Source organism: Musca domestica, unplaced genomic scaffold, assembly GCF_030504385.1.
Source record: "Musca domestica strain aabys unplaced genomic scaffold, Musca_domestica.polishedcontigs.V.1.1 8, whole genome shotgun sequence".
NCBI classification, from domain to species: Eukaryota; Metazoa; Arthropoda; class Insecta; order Diptera; family Muscidae; genus Musca; species Musca domestica.
The window spans coordinates 8498537-8514560 of NW_026712409.1; the positions used below are offsets into that span (position 1 = coordinate 8498537).

Sequence of the window (16024 nt, forward strand, 5' to 3'; positions counted from 1 at the left end):
CTCAATTTGGATGACTTTATAATGTAAAATTTCCAAACGAAAATACAAGTGCTTTTTATTTTTTGCTCTATTTTAAAAATATGCTGTATATTTTCCTAAAATTGTTGAAAAAATTGAATTTTGTCGCACAGTGTTATTAAAGCCATTAACATTGCATTAATGCTTCACCACTCTTAAAGAGACCTGCTCCTAACAAGCTCAGCTCCGACATTACAATTTCCCCTAAATTAAATCATTTCATGACACTTTTTGGTTTTTTCTTCCAACAAATGTTCGGTCACTTGTTCGGTCTGACAAACTTATCTTTAATACTTCCGAACAACGCCCTTTTATTGTTGTCGTAAAAAAAGAAAACCTTTCCCTCGAACAAAAAAAATTTGCTCTACTAAAAACCACGCTCAATGAAGTGGAGAAAAAAAATAGAAATGGTGAGAAAAACATTATCACCAGCAGCAGCAAAAACAAAAACATTACAAGCGAGAGTATTGTGTTTTTGCTGCTGTTGTTTTTTCGGTGGATTACATAAATATCGTTTAATTAAATAGGAAAATGTAATAAAAACCTCGCCATTACACAGAGCCACAGACACAGCCACATATAAGCATGCCAAACAACCCAGTAAAAAATTGGATCATCCAACGATTAATCGTAGGACGCTCCTTTTCGAGCAATGGAGTACTCCTTAAATCTCCGACTCTCTTGCATTTTATACTCTTTTTTAACATTGCATGTCCTAGGAGGCGAGCACTCCTTTTGAGCTCCCATTGGATGACAGACGGAGTACTCGTTTTCATCTCGGAAAGGAGGACAAAGGGAGTAATCTTTGTTATCTCCTGAAAGAGCATAGACGGAGTACTCGTTTTCATATCGGAAAGGAGGACAAAGGGAGTAATCTTTGTTATCTCCTGAAAAAGCATATAGGGAGTACTCCTTTTGATCTCGGAAAGGAGAATCAAGGGAGTAATCTTTGTTATCTCCTGAAAGAGTAAAAGAAAGTAAAGAAGTAAAAGAAAAGAGTAAAATAAAGAATATATATTTTATCATTTATTTTTAACGAAAAAAAAACAAATAATTCATTTTTGTACTATAATTTCTTATAATTAAAAAAACATATTAAATACTTTATTTATTTAGATTTTAGGCTGTAGGTTTGCCGGTAAAATGTTGCCTTACATTTGCGAAAGGCCAACTTAAAAGATTTTTCAAATTCAGGATAAGTTTCGTAGGTGTCTCTGAGTGATTCTGCAAAAATAAAGGAAAAATAAACATCATGTACATATTATTTAAAACACGTTATAAAATCAAGCTATTACCGAAATAAAAAAAGTTAAACAACCGATATTTGTTTATGGCTGTCTTATTTTTAGCTCCATCCCAATTTACCCGAAGCAAAATATTGTCACCAATCATTGCATGTAACGCCTTTTCTATTTTGTCTTTGCCAAATTTTAGTTTCATATATGATATCTGAAAATAATTAAAGATAAATATAATTAGCTTTTAGTACCAAATTCACTTAAATTATGCATTAAAAACTCTGGCTTACCACTTCTGATTCAGGCTCGTTATTAACTAATTGTTCTGCCGAATTTAATTCCTCTAGTGAATTTATTGGAAAAATTTTGAGATCCTTGCTAGTTGGGCGTATGTGTTTAACGACCTGTTCTAACAAAATTGTCTGTTTACACATAATTTTCTTTAAAGCTTCGACTTCAGTTTGAAGGAGATCAATTTTGTTTTCCAATTTTTTATTGGTGTTTTTTGTTTCATTGTTTGTTTCTAGAAATGAACATAAAATCAAATAATTACTATGATAAAAAATATAAAAAGAGCTATGAGTTAACATTACCTGCGACAGTTCCTGATCAGTAAGAGTCTGCCGAGTACAATTTGAGAAATTTTCAATTTCTTTTTTTACAAGCCGTCTAAGATGACGTTTAGAAACAAAATTATCACACATTATTTTACCAATTGATTTTTTTAATTACACTTTTTTAATTTTTTTAATTACACTTTATTTACACTTACAACACGTGTTTCACTTCAGACGGACACAAGAAAACTGAGCAAATGGACGGACAACCATAAAGAAATAATCGAACATGACGAAAGCAACAGTTAAACAACAGTTACATCAAACAAAAAAAAACATGCCAAAAATGCTTTGATGCATCCCTTATTGATCCATTTGGAGCATAAGGCGAGACATCAATTTTTTTCCAACTTCGTGGAATTTTTTGGCAAAACAAAATTCATACATTGCTCGCTTATTACTCCAAATGGATGAAGAAATCATTACTCCTCTATTGCTCGGTTGAGGATTACTCCAAATATTTTTTACTGGGAATGTAAAACAAAGTATGACATACAAACTCACACACACACACAGCGACACATCCCACAATTGTTGTGCGTTCCCAAAAAAAAAAAAAAAAAAAAAAAAAAAACAAACCCGTGTTTAGGGAAGAATTTTAGGGAGCACTAATGTCAAATAACTCATTTTTATAGCGAGACAAACAAAGGCAAAGGGAGCAAGGGGTGAGAGCGACGAGTGAGAGTGAATATGTTCGTTGATATTCCACCACACACAAACGCACACACACACAAAACAGTACGATTGCATGACAACCATCAATAAAATACCAACAATGAAATACCCACCAAACGAAGAAAAACAAAGGAAATAATTTGGCATTTGAGGAGTACTCCGTTTTAATACACGCCAGAGAATGCCAGAAGGAGGAGAAGTACAAAAAAGGGTGTGAGACCGAAAATTAAAGCATAATTTTGGAAATTATTTTTTGTTTTTGACATCCTTAAATTTGGGAGTCGCAAACAAAAATGAAATGAATTAAAAATTTAATAATCTGCACCCAGACAAAAGGGGCACAATGCAATGAGCGTCTGCCATACGTATTCACATACATACACACATGTGCATTATGTTGCTGAGAGCTAAGGAGATGCGTTTTTTTTTGGCATTTCGACTTCCTTCATTAAAAAGATATCCATCATATTGTAGAGTGTGAAGAATGTGCTGTCGCACAGTATTTTGAAAGAGAGTAAGGTTTAGAACTAATTAATCAAAAAAACAAAAAAAATATTTCATTTTGGAATTTAGGCCTTGATGGACATAATATATGCTTATAACCAATAAAGAAAGTCTAAATGTCGGTCGGGGCGGCTTTATGATACCCTACACCCATTTGCAGATTTAGTATAGCTTCATATAACCAGAAAAAAAAAAACAAAAAACAAATTAAAAAGCAGTAAGTTCGGCCGGCCCGAACTTTGAATAGCCTCCATCATTTGGAACGAATGTGGAAATTTTCCAAAAAAAAAAATCCTTAAAAAATGCTGTTAAAATTTAAAAAAAAAAACGAATATAGCCGTTATATTGGGATCTATACGACGTGGACCTACATAGGCATTGTTTGTCATAAGACATTACCATATTCAAATTCGAAACTTGAAATAAACGGCGAATAATGTAGCTAAAATCATCAATATATCGTATATGGGACGGTACCGGAATATCGGAGCTGTGCGAAGACCTGAACCAGCATAGACAATTTTCTGTCACAGGTTGTAACATCCATTACGAACTTCAAATACGACATCTCAAACAATTTCGTTGGGTATTGTACCTAAAATCGTCAAAATTCCGAATATAGGGCGGTACTTATATATGGGGCCGTTAAAACGTGGACCTACATGGCCCATTTACGAAATTAACCTACCTACTGGAAAAATAAACATGTGTGACATGAGTATTTCGAGGAGTTACAAACGGAATGACAAAGCTAGTATACCCTCCATCGTATGGTGGAGGGTATAAAAATAACAAGAAAAAATGGTATCAGTCGGTTTTGCCGACCGAAGTATTACATTTTCATCTAATACAGATAAAAATATTGGTATGTGCAAAATTTGAAGGAAATCGAATCATTTAGATCCAATTTTATGCGAAATCATAAATTTCGATAAATTTCATATTCATATCAGATTTTTGGTTAAGAGAAAAATATTAAGATATAGCAAGTTGTAAAGAATCGCCGACTTGTTTCGCAAGTTAGGACAGATAAAAGTATTGAAAATTGTGACCCTTTGTGGCTGAGGTACCAGAAGGGGTTCGCAGTAGGGGTATCACCTTCCCAACAGATCCTGTGTCAGCAAAAATATTTGAATGTGTGAAATTTGAAAACAGTTGGATTGCTTATTTCGCTTTCTTTGAGCGTTTTGAAAAATTTTGAACCCTTTGTGAGGGAGGTACTAGAAGAAATGGTCCGATGTGAACCATCTTTAGAAGAGATTTTGTTTTTATGGAAATATTGAGATGTGCCAAGTCTGAATAGGATCGGATGTTAATTTCGTTTCTATAAGCTTCATAAATATTCAAAATTTTGACCCTTTGTGGGGGAGGTATCAGAAAGAGTGGATCGATATATTTCGTCATGACACCAGATTTTGGGTTAATAAAAATATTGTGATGTGTGTAATTTGAAGAAAAGCCGATGCTTATTTTGGATCTTATTATCGTTTTTGTTATTCAAAACTTTGACCCTTTGTGGGGGAGGTACCAGAAGGAATGTTGCGATCTCTATCATATTTTTAACAGATCTTGTGTTGATAGAAATATTGAGATCTGCCAAGTCTGAATGGAATCGGAATGTTAATTTCATGTTTTATGAGCTTCAGGAATATTCAAAATGTTGACCCTTTGAGTGGGAGGTACCAGAAGGAGTGGACCGATATATTCCATCATTACACTAGTCCATGGGTTAATAAAAATAATGTGATGTTTGTATTTTGTAGAGAACCCGATGCTTATTTCGGGTTTTATTATCGTTTTTGTAATTCAAAACTTTGACCCTTTGTGGGGGAGGTACCAGAAGAAATGGTTCGATCTCCACCATATTTTTTAACTAATCTTTCGTTGATGGAAATATTGAGATATGCCAAGTCTGAAAGGAATCGGATGTTAATTTCGTTTTTTTATGAGCTTTAGGAATATTAAAAATGTTGACCCTTTGTGGGGCGGGTACCAGAAGGAGTGGACCGATACATTTCATCTTTACACCAGACTTTGGGTTAATAAAAGTATTGTGATGTGTGTAGTTTGAATACAATCGGACTGTTAAATCACATTTTATAAGAGTTATAATTATTCAAAATGTTGACCCTTTGTGGGGGCGGTACTTGAAGGAGTGCACCGATTTTGTCCATTTACCTGATTTCTGACCTAGCACTGATGCAAATATTAGGATTTGCAAAGTTGGAGCAAAATCGAATTATCCTTTCTCGTTCTGTGCAGAAAATATATATTTTGAAAATGTCGACCTCCGAACTCGATCTAAGTTTGACAAAGATATTACGATGTACCAAGTTTGGACCAAATTGGATACTCTCTTCGAGAGTTATGGTGCGCACCAGCCAGCCAGACAGACGGACGGACGAACATCGCTAGATCGACTCCAAATGTTCTGAAACGGATTTGGTCCAAGGAGACCTAGGGTCTAAAATCGTTATTTCGATGAGGCACGTTTTGACCGTTTCAAATGTTAGATATTTTCTCTAACCATATGGCTGAGGGAATTAAAAATCGGATGAAAAATATATATGGGAGCTATAGCTATATCTGAACCGCTTTTCACCAAATTTGACATACTTGTTTCTAGGTCCAATTCCAATCCCATTTGGGCTAATATTATACGTTTGGTGGCATATTAGCCGGTATTTTGATGATATTAGCGACATTATTCAAAGGAACTGCTTTACATTTCGTATTTGAAGTTCGGAATCGTTACTACAGCCTATGACAAAAAATTACTTATTCAGGTCCTCGTCGTCGTATATCCCCATATAAGGGGTTTTAATGGTATTTTTTTACGGATTTTTTTGGGCTAATATTACACGTTTGGTGGCCAATAAAAGCAAATCGGACGAAGATATATATGAGAGCTCTATCCAAAACAGAGTTGATCTCGATAAAATTTGACAAAGGTATTTCTGTAGTGGGGGAAATTTAAGAATAGAAATTCTGCAATTTGATAATACGGTATCTGTTGGTATCTGGAATTGAGATATGGGGTGGTTTTGAAAATGTGTACAACAATTGTTCGGAAAGTAACTTGGTGAAAAGTTAAACATTTTTCCTTTTCGAAAAGGAACAATTTGAATAAAAACTAGTACCTTGAAAATCTGAAAAATTTTTACGATGAAATGATATTCACTCAATTCTAAATGTGTCTTCTTATTTTAAATTTTTGTCATATATTCTTTTTAGTAAAATGATTAGAAATTTGGTTTGTGAGTCGTTTGTAACCGCAGCGCTGGAGTCAGAGACTGATCGTAACACGGACTTAAATTACATCCTAAATTGCCAATCAAATCACCAAAAAACAATTGTTAAACAGTCATTGTCCTAAAAAAAAAAAATAATAATAATAATAATAATAATAATAATAATAATAATAATAATAATAATATTAATAATAATAATAAATAAAAATAAATAAATAAATAAAAATTTAAAATTGAAACATTTCCTTTTTAAATAAATTTTGTTTTTTTTCACCAAAATATTTGTTCCCTTTCGCGACACTGTGAATTTCAAATAAAACCAATCGAACACACACCGACAAAAAACTAAGCAATTTTCTTCAAACAAAATCTATCATCACTTACAAAATTGAAAGAGAACAGCAACAACTACAACAATAGGAACACCCAATATTAATGCTTTAAAAAAATATAAGGGCCAGCCACCCTTTTGCCAATCTACTGCAGAATTTGAAGGAAATTCCAACAACAACGAACCGTGCAGCAGACATGGTGCACCCGTAACCACCCAGAATCAATGGCAACGGCGGCGGGGCGTTGACGATACGCACACGTCAGACAAGTTCATTGCATTATGCAGCCATACATCCATCCATCCATTATTCATTTATTGAAACTACGTTGGTGATGAGATGAGTTAAGAGAACAAATCACACACAGAACAACACTTTGTACTCTCCCTCCCCCTGTATGGTCGTGTGTGTGTGCGTTCACTTTTTCCTAAAAAAGAAGTTAATGTAATCATCACTACAACTTCCAGTCGAAAGTGAGGAAAGGGAGGGGGGGGGGGGGGGAAGCAGAAATGAGTGATTGATTTACAATGAATGCATGTGCTTCATTTGCAATTATTGAAATGTGTTTGTGTGTGCGTTCAACTTCCCTCTCTCTTCTCATATGGCAATGTTACATAGTCTTTGCAACTTACACCGGGAAACAACAGACGTCATAGTTAGTGTTGGCAACACTCATGGAGTTCGATTGAAGTCCATCCACATTTCTTTGCTTCCCCACCCCACCTCACCCCCTCCTCTTTTTTCTTATGCTTGTCAAGTTTCTTACTTGACATTTTTACCGTTTCAATTACTTTTGGCTCAATGATCTCAAACAACAAAAACAGCAACAACAACAAATCAGAGATGGATCTCATGCACTCAGTGTGAGAGTGATGTGTGTGTGTGTCGGGGGGAGGAGATTCAATTTAGTGTTTTTCACACTCAAGAATGGCAACGGAAAAAAAAATCTCTAGAAACTCCCATGGTAATTTGTATGACCAAACAATGAAAGGGTGTAAGACGTGTGTGTGTGGCTTTGTGTATGCATGTGTGCATGGGTTGTGGGTGAGTATTCCCCTCAATGCAAAATATCGCTGTCGTAAATAGCATTTTTGTTGTTGTTTTGTTTATTCATGCCTTTTATAGAAAATGACATTTTGTCACGTTATAAAGAAATTTGACGGTTTAACCCAATGTCACACCATTCAGTCAGTCACTCACTCATGGGAACAGACCACTCTATAATCAATGAATGTGACAGAGACGTTATAGTTTACAACAATGTATGTATATGTGTACATGTCACATGTGTCGAATGTGAATATTGTATATTTTTTTTGGCCGATGTAAAATAGCACCTGCCGTTTGCATTCCGATCAAACACCCTCAGTAGAAGGGAAAAGAAGAATGAACACGTTTTTATTTCAATTTCTATAGCATCTTTACACAAATTCCCTATGAGATTTATAAACTAAAGAAAACGATTCTAAAACAGAGGATATTCTCTTATAGACAATCTATAGATGGACTGATGTTTTTCTGGGTGAAAAAAATCTCCCACCTAGGGAACATATTTCGAAAGGAAACTTTTAAAGGTCTTCTATCTATTGGACACTTATAACAGCGTTCTTAATATAAAATCCTTCCTCTCACAAGACCTATATATATGTACGGTTTTTAAAATCTACGTTAGGTATTCCATAGATTGAGCACATTTGAAAGGCCTTACATATATAGAAGTTTTTTCATATATTTTTTTAGAAAGTCTTCCGTAAAATTTTAGATTACTTTCAAAAGTTCGTGTTTGTGGAGAGTACCACCATTCTATGGAGGATATATTAACTTTGTCATTCCATTTGTAACTCCCTGAAATACTCATGTCAGACCCAACAAAGTATATATATTTTTGATCAGCGTAAAATTCTAAAAAAAAAAAAACAGTAAAAAAAGTCTTAAAGTCGACCGGGGCCGACTTTATGATACCCTACACCCCTTGCTAATTTGGTAGTGCTGCGCATAACAATTAAAAGTTTTAGTATTGCCCATTTGGTACACAATTAATTTGAAATCGGATAAAAATATATATGGGAGCTATATCCAAATCTGAACCGATCTCGATAAAATTTAGCAAATGTATTTCTGAGCTGTATTTGATATATTTCCCCAAATATTGTTGTTGCAGGGTACATATTACGGCTGCGGAGGACAAAAATAGCAAATCGGATGAACAATATATATGGCAGCTATAGCTATATCTGAACCGATTTGATCAAATTTGGCATACCTATTTTCAGGTCCAATCTGATCGTACGTGGAAAATTCCATACAATTCGGACTGATATTACACATTTGGTGCACAATAAAAGGCAAATCGGACGAGGATATATATGGGAGCTATATCTAAATTTTGACCGATTATCTCCAATTCCAATATGGTTCGTCCTTGGGTCAAAAAAATGATTTGTGGAAAATTTCATCTGGATAGGACAATAAATGCGAACTGTACTTTGTTTACAAAAATACATGGACAGACGGACGGACGGACAGACGGACGGGCATGCATAAATCGACTCAGAATGTGATTCTATGCATATCATCAAAAGGAACTATGGGTCTATCTCGTTTCCTTTTGCCTGTTACAAACAAATGCACAAAGACATAATACCCTGACCACCTTGTGGTGTAGGGTATAAAAATCTAATAAAGCGAACTCAGTCTGCCTGTCTGTATGTCCGTCTGTCTGTTGTAATCACGATATCTTAGGAACAAATTGAGATAGAAAGCTAAACTTTTGCACACATGTATATTTTGCCAGTAGGCAGGTTGAGTTCGTAAATGGACTATGTCGGTCTACGTTTTCATATTGCCCCCATATAATGCTACCTCCAGATATTCAGTATTTTGATGATTTTAGAAACATTATTTACCGGAATCGTTTCATATTTCGTATTGGAAGATGTTATGGCAAAAAATTACTTATGCAGGCCGACGTCTACGTATAGTCCCTATATAACGATACCTCCCAATATTCGGTATTTTTATGGTATTAGAGTCATTACACACCGAAATTGTTTCAAATTTCATATTTGAAGTTCTTTATGGATACTACAAACTATGACAGAAAATTGTCTATGCAGGTCCATGACTTCGTATAGCCCACATATGAGAGTTAATCCTTTTTTTAGGTATTTTGATGATATTAGCGACTTTTTTTAGTACTCAAAATGCACAATTTGTTCAGTTTGATAAAATTGTTTCGTTCAAAACATCACAAATCATACTAACTATTCAGTCTTTCCAGGTTTTATATTTTATTCAAGTTTTTTTTTTTTTGGCAAAGAATAATAGGATATTAAATATTTAACTTTTACACCAAAAAGTCTTCAAATTGTTTCATTTCCCGTGGAGGATATTACTAAAACCAACCTCCATAACTTAACTACAGATACCAGTAGAGACCTCAATATCAAATTTCAGGACTCCAGCCCTATCCCTTCATCCAATATCCAATTTACGACCACTTAGTACATTTCGAATAAGTTCCATAACCACCTTCATATCTCAATTCCAGACCTCATACACCAACGGAGGCCTCAATATCATATTTCGGGATTCCAGCATAGTACATAGTACTTTTCGGAAAGTTTTGTACGCGTTTTCTAAAGCACCATCAGATTAACCTCAGATACCAACAATGACCTTAATATCAAATTTCAGTATCAAATTTAGTACAATTATAGTACGCATATCCAAAACCAGCTTCTTTTCTCAACCTCATAACCAAAACCACCTCCATATCATAACTACAGACACCAAAAATGACATTTATACCAAATTTCATGTTTTCAGCTTTATTCCCTCACCCAATACCCAATTAAGTACGTTTCATACGATTATACATTTTAAAAATCAATCTCCATATACCAATCTCAGAGACCAATTGTGACGTTCTGACATCCTTTTCCTTCACTCAATACCAAGTTTCGCAAAATTGTAGGACACATTTCCAAACCACTCCCGAATTCCAATTGCAGACACCAAATGTGACCTTAATATCAAATTTGAGTATTCCATCCCTGCCCCTTTATTCAATTCCAATGTCATAAGTTTTCTAAAAAACAATTTTTAGAATTTTACCTCTATCCCTTAACCCAATACCAAATATAGTACCATTCAGCTCTTTTCGTACAATTACAGTACACATTTCCGAAATCACATCCATATGTTCAAGCTACACATGGACATCCATTCTAATAACAAATTTCAGGATTTCAAGCACTATCAGTCCACCCAATACTAAATTGTACCATATATAGTACTATTTAGTACTTTTCCAAAACAACATCTTCGTTACAAGCCTAGCACCAACTCGTACCCTAATAGAAAATTTCAAAATACCAGCTTTGTCCTTTCACCCTAAACCAAATTGTTCCAATTAGTACCATTTAGTACAGTTCGCACATTTAGTACATATTTCCGAAATCACCTCCATATGTCTAGGCTAAATATTAACAGTGACCCTAATACCGAATTTCAGATTTCGAGCACTATTTCTTCAACCAATATCAAATTGTACCAAATTAAGTACTATTTAGTACTTTTCGAAAACCATATCTTAATCACCAATAGGGATCCCAAAACAAAATTTTAAAATTCCAACTTCATCCTTTCACCCCAAAGCAAACTGTTCCAAATTTAGTACCATTTAGTACAGTTCGCACACTTAGTACACATATCCAAAACCAACTTCATTATCAAACTTACATTCTAAGCTTGATTCCCATACCAAATTTCAAGTTTTTACCTTTATTCGTTGACATAATACCAAACGGTACTATTTAGGAAGTTTTGTACCATTTCAGAACTTTTCGTAACCTTAAAGTTCGAATTTCCAAAGAACGCTTTGGTACATATATCCAGCACTCCATCAGTGAATCTCATTCCAAATTTCAGAATACTTGCTCATTCCGTTTGTCCAATACAAAGTTTTCAGTACATTTGAGTACTTTTCGTAAGCTCATCTATCCTGCACTCCATCTTACACTCTCATATCAAATTTCAGAATTCTAGCTCATTCCGTGTGTCCAATACCAAGTATTAAATGTTTGGTACATTTTAATACTTTTCGTACTTGTTAGTACTTTTCGTACCTTTAAGCACTTTTTTTACCCTCTTAGTACGAATTTCCAAAAAAACCTATCCTTATCACGTGCCTACACACCAAGACTGACCCTTCTGCAAAATTTCAAGAATCTAGCATTAGTCCTTTCGTCTGGACGTTGATTCTCAGTTAGTCAATCAGTCTGTACGATATTTCACAACTCTCTTACATGGAATTGGAATATTGGAATCATATTAAAAATATAAAAAAACCGAATAAAAAAACGCAGAAAACATCAACAATGAAGGCAACCCTTTTTTGGCAGCTGTCCTTTCCGCAAATATTGCCAAAAAAAAGTCTACAACAATTTGTATCACAAATTACCGCAATTACGGCTGATGCAACTTTCGGAAATTTCCTTCCAATTTCATAATCAAGAGTAATAATAACAACAACGCTGATAAAACGATTAACTCCCTTTTTACGACAAAAAAAAAAAAACATTCTACGAAACATGAATTTCAATTAGTACCTTCATTCCCGTACCTACATTCTGCCTAACCAGCCCGCACTTGGTGTGATGATGCATGCGTTTCTCCCCGTTTGTTGACAAGATCACCTGCCTTCTGTTTACGACACTAAATATGTGGTAAATTGTTAACATTTCCATAATAATAAGCAATTAAATATGAAATTCTCCTCCAACCATTCAACCGTTTAATGGAAGACCGACCCCCTTCTCCCTCCATTCAAATAGGGTTTTATTACCTATGGCAGTGCGTTCAGTGTGGGGCTTTCAATGGCATTTATTTATCAAGAGTCAACAATAATAAGGGAGATAGTTGTGGGAGTCTTCTTTACTCATTGGGGTAAATAAATAAAGAGAATTGGCTATGCTCCAATGGAGCTTTCAATGTATTGAACGGTTATTTCTCTTATTGATTTGATAAACAACTTATCTTCTCACTGATATCAAATGAATAAAATAACTAAGAGACCCAGTTACTTGTATTCTCTTCTCTACTCAGCCATTTAATCAAAATCGATAGAGAATAAAATACCTTCATTTGTCGATTTGTATGTGTGTCCAAGCACGAGGTATACCTCGTGAAGAGTAGCCGTTGTATTAACTGAGAAATCAAGATAAAATGTGAGACAAATGCGGTTTGTTGTTGTTTTTGTAGAGGTAACTGGTTTTGTTGTTCACATCATGAGAGGGGTTATGAATGATTCGATAAAACACGAGAGGTTTTATTAATAGGGTTTCTATAAAAAAAACGAACGAAGGAATGAAATAAAAACAACAACTCTCGGCAAGTTATCTCAATGAGAGAGAGCATTTAGGTATTTCATTTGATTATTGTAATATTTATACAAAAACAAAAATAAAACTTCAATACAACAAGTCATTGCTTATGTATTGTTGTGGTTAGAGATGTCATTACGGTATTTTTATAAAGGTAATGACACGTTTATACCGTAAATATAAATGCTGCCTTTTAAAGAGCTGTAAAATCCGTAAAAATGTATGTAATTCTACCAGATTTTTGCATTGCAATTATGATTGAGTGTAGAAAAAATGAAAATTATTTAAAAAAGGTCAATGTGAAACACATTTTATCAAAAAAAAATCAATGTGAAACAAAAAAAAAAAAAACGTTTTGAGATTGAATAATATTTAATTTTTACCGATTTCTAAGGACAAAAACACAAGTTACAATATCAATGCTTCAACTTTTGACCTCCTGATTGTGAACACATACTTTATGGAAAAATCGATGGTCTTAAAAATTTCCAAAATTTTATAATTGGTCAGAACGTTTTGCAAAATTGTGAAAATTTCTCATATTTAACAAAAATAGGGTTAGATCTTAAAAAAATGATTTATCGTCGATATTTAAATATAAACATGTTATGACGTATTTATCGGTTTTGACGGCAGATGGATAGCTTCAGGCAGTGTTCATTTATTTAAATATATTTCGGCTTGCGTTATGATTATTCATAATGTTGACTCTTAATGTGGGAGGTTCTGACGGAGTGGGACAATATTGCCATTTTGATATCTGTCTAAAGTCTATAAATATTATTCCGTATATATTATTATTCTATCGACCGCTTACATCACTGTATATGAGATAGCCGAAAAAGTGATATAGCGGACCGAAGTATGCTACTTCATCAAATATTGATAAAAATATTGGAGTGTGCAAAATTTAAAGAAAAACATTTATTTCCAATTTTATATCTTTTTTTTAAGAAATTGTAACTTTTTATGTGGGAGGTACCAGAATGGGTAGACCGATAAATTCCAAATTCACAGAAGATCTTGAATTTGTAAAAATATTGGGATGTGTGAAATTTGAAGACAATTTAAAGCTTATTACGGGTTTAAGAACAGATACAACTATTCAAATTTTTTGACCCCTTTTGTGAGGGAGGTACCAGAATGAGTGGACCGATAAATCCCATATTGCCAGAAGATATTATATTAGTAAAAATATTGAGGTGTGTGAAATTTGAAGAGAATCAGGTGCTTGTTTCGCAATTTTATGAGAGCTTTAATTATTCAAAATGTTGGCCCCTTTGTGGGTGAGGTACCTGAAGGAGTGGGCCGATATATTCCTTCATTACACCAGATATTGTCTTCATAGAAATATTGGGATGTGGGAAATTTGAAGGGAAGGGATCGGATGCTTATTTCGCATTTTATGAGATATAAAATTATTTGAAATGTTGGCCCATTTGTGGGGGAGGTACCAGAAGCAGTGGGCCGATATCTACCACATTCACAACAGATCTTGCGCTAGTTAAAATTTTGGTGTATGTGAAATTTGAAGGGAAATCGGATGCTTATTTCGCTTTTTATGAGAGATAAAATTATACAAAATCTTGACCCGTTGTAGGAGAGGTACCTTAGGGAGAAGTCCGATATATTCCACCTGCACACCAAATATTGTGTTCATAAAGATATTGTGATGTGCCGAGTTTAAAAGGAATCGGATGTTTATTTTGCATTTTATGACCATTTTGATTGTTCAAAATTTTGAACCCTTTGTGAGGGAGGGACCAGAAAGAGTGGGCCGATACATCCCATCTTGACACCATATATTTTATGGAATAAAATATTGATATGTGTGCAACTTGAAGAGAATCGGATGCTTATTTTGCCTTTTATGGGAGCTATAATTATTCAAAATTTTGACCCGTTGTGGGGGAGCTACATGAAGGAGTGGTTCGATATATTCCTTCTTCACACCAGATTTTGTGTTGATAGATATATTGGAATGTGCCGACTTTGAAAGTAATCCGATACTCATTTGGCATTTTATGAGTTCGACGATTATTCAAAATGTTGACCCGTTGTGGGGTAGGTACCAGAAATTGAGGTCCGTTATTCATACCAGATCTTGAAAAATGAGCTCCCGACAAAGCCATTGAAATTCCAAAAAGTGCAAGAACTTACATCGCACACAACAGGAAGAAAATAGACTCAAAAGAGCTAAAGAGTTGCTTCGCTTGGCCGAAAGTGGTGTACTGCCGAATTTGGTTTTCTTCGATGAGAAAACAGTCGTAGTCCAGCAGTTTGTTCGTTGTCCAGCAAACAAAATGATCGCGTTTACTTCCCAAAGAGGTCAGCTGAAAATGTGTACCTTCGGTTGGCCACTAGAAATCAAGCCTCAAGCCGGCCATGGTGATGGTGTGAGCGGCCATAACAGACGATGGTCGCTCTCCGCTCGTATTAATCGATCGTGGCATCAGAATAAATGCCGAATATTATCGCGAAAATTTTCTGGAGGGTGTATTAAAGCCTTGGGCACACAAACATTTTGGCCGCAGACCTTGGACAAAATGGTGGTTACAAAATTAGGTTCCTCGCTTCATTTCCAGCGCACAATGGCCACCAAAACTCCGGATACCACTCCGTTTGGACTATTGTCTCTGGAGTATTTTGGAAAGCCAAGGTCGGCACTAAAAAAATACCAAAACGTCGATCACTTCAAGCAAGCGCTTCGCCGGGAATGGGCCAAAATACCGCAGAGCAATATTCGGGAAGCGTGTGACGGTTTCATTGGCCGGCCGTTGGAAGGCCACAATTCGTGCCAAAGGTGACCAATTCGAACAAATCTAAACTTATTCTAAAATTTGATGCTATTTCCGACATTTTTTGCTTTCATTCAAAAAAATTAAGAAAAGGTAAAAATTATGGCGTTTGACTTTGTTGCAGTTTTTTTTATCTCACCCTGTATATTCCTAACTTAGCCAAAAATATTTCGAATGCTGTCATTGATGAGGCACTCCTCATTTC

General features: G+C 34.8%; 1 protein-coding gene and 1 long non-coding RNA gene across 2 annotated transcripts in view; both read right to left on the minus strand.

The window, feature by feature from the left end:
* LOC101893958 (uncharacterized) overlaps nt 1-16024 on the minus strand; it is a 262614-nt gene that overhangs the window by 109484 nt on the left and 137106 nt on the right. The window lies entirely within an intron of this gene.
* LOC131806572 (uncharacterized) lies at nt 1071-1815 on the minus strand. The gene is made up of 3 exons (XR_009344090.1): nt 1547-1815; nt 1314-1467; nt 1071-1242 (listed from the first exon to the last, which is right to left on the minus strand). It is a non-coding gene; the product is annotated as an uncharacterized LOC131806572 (long non-coding RNA).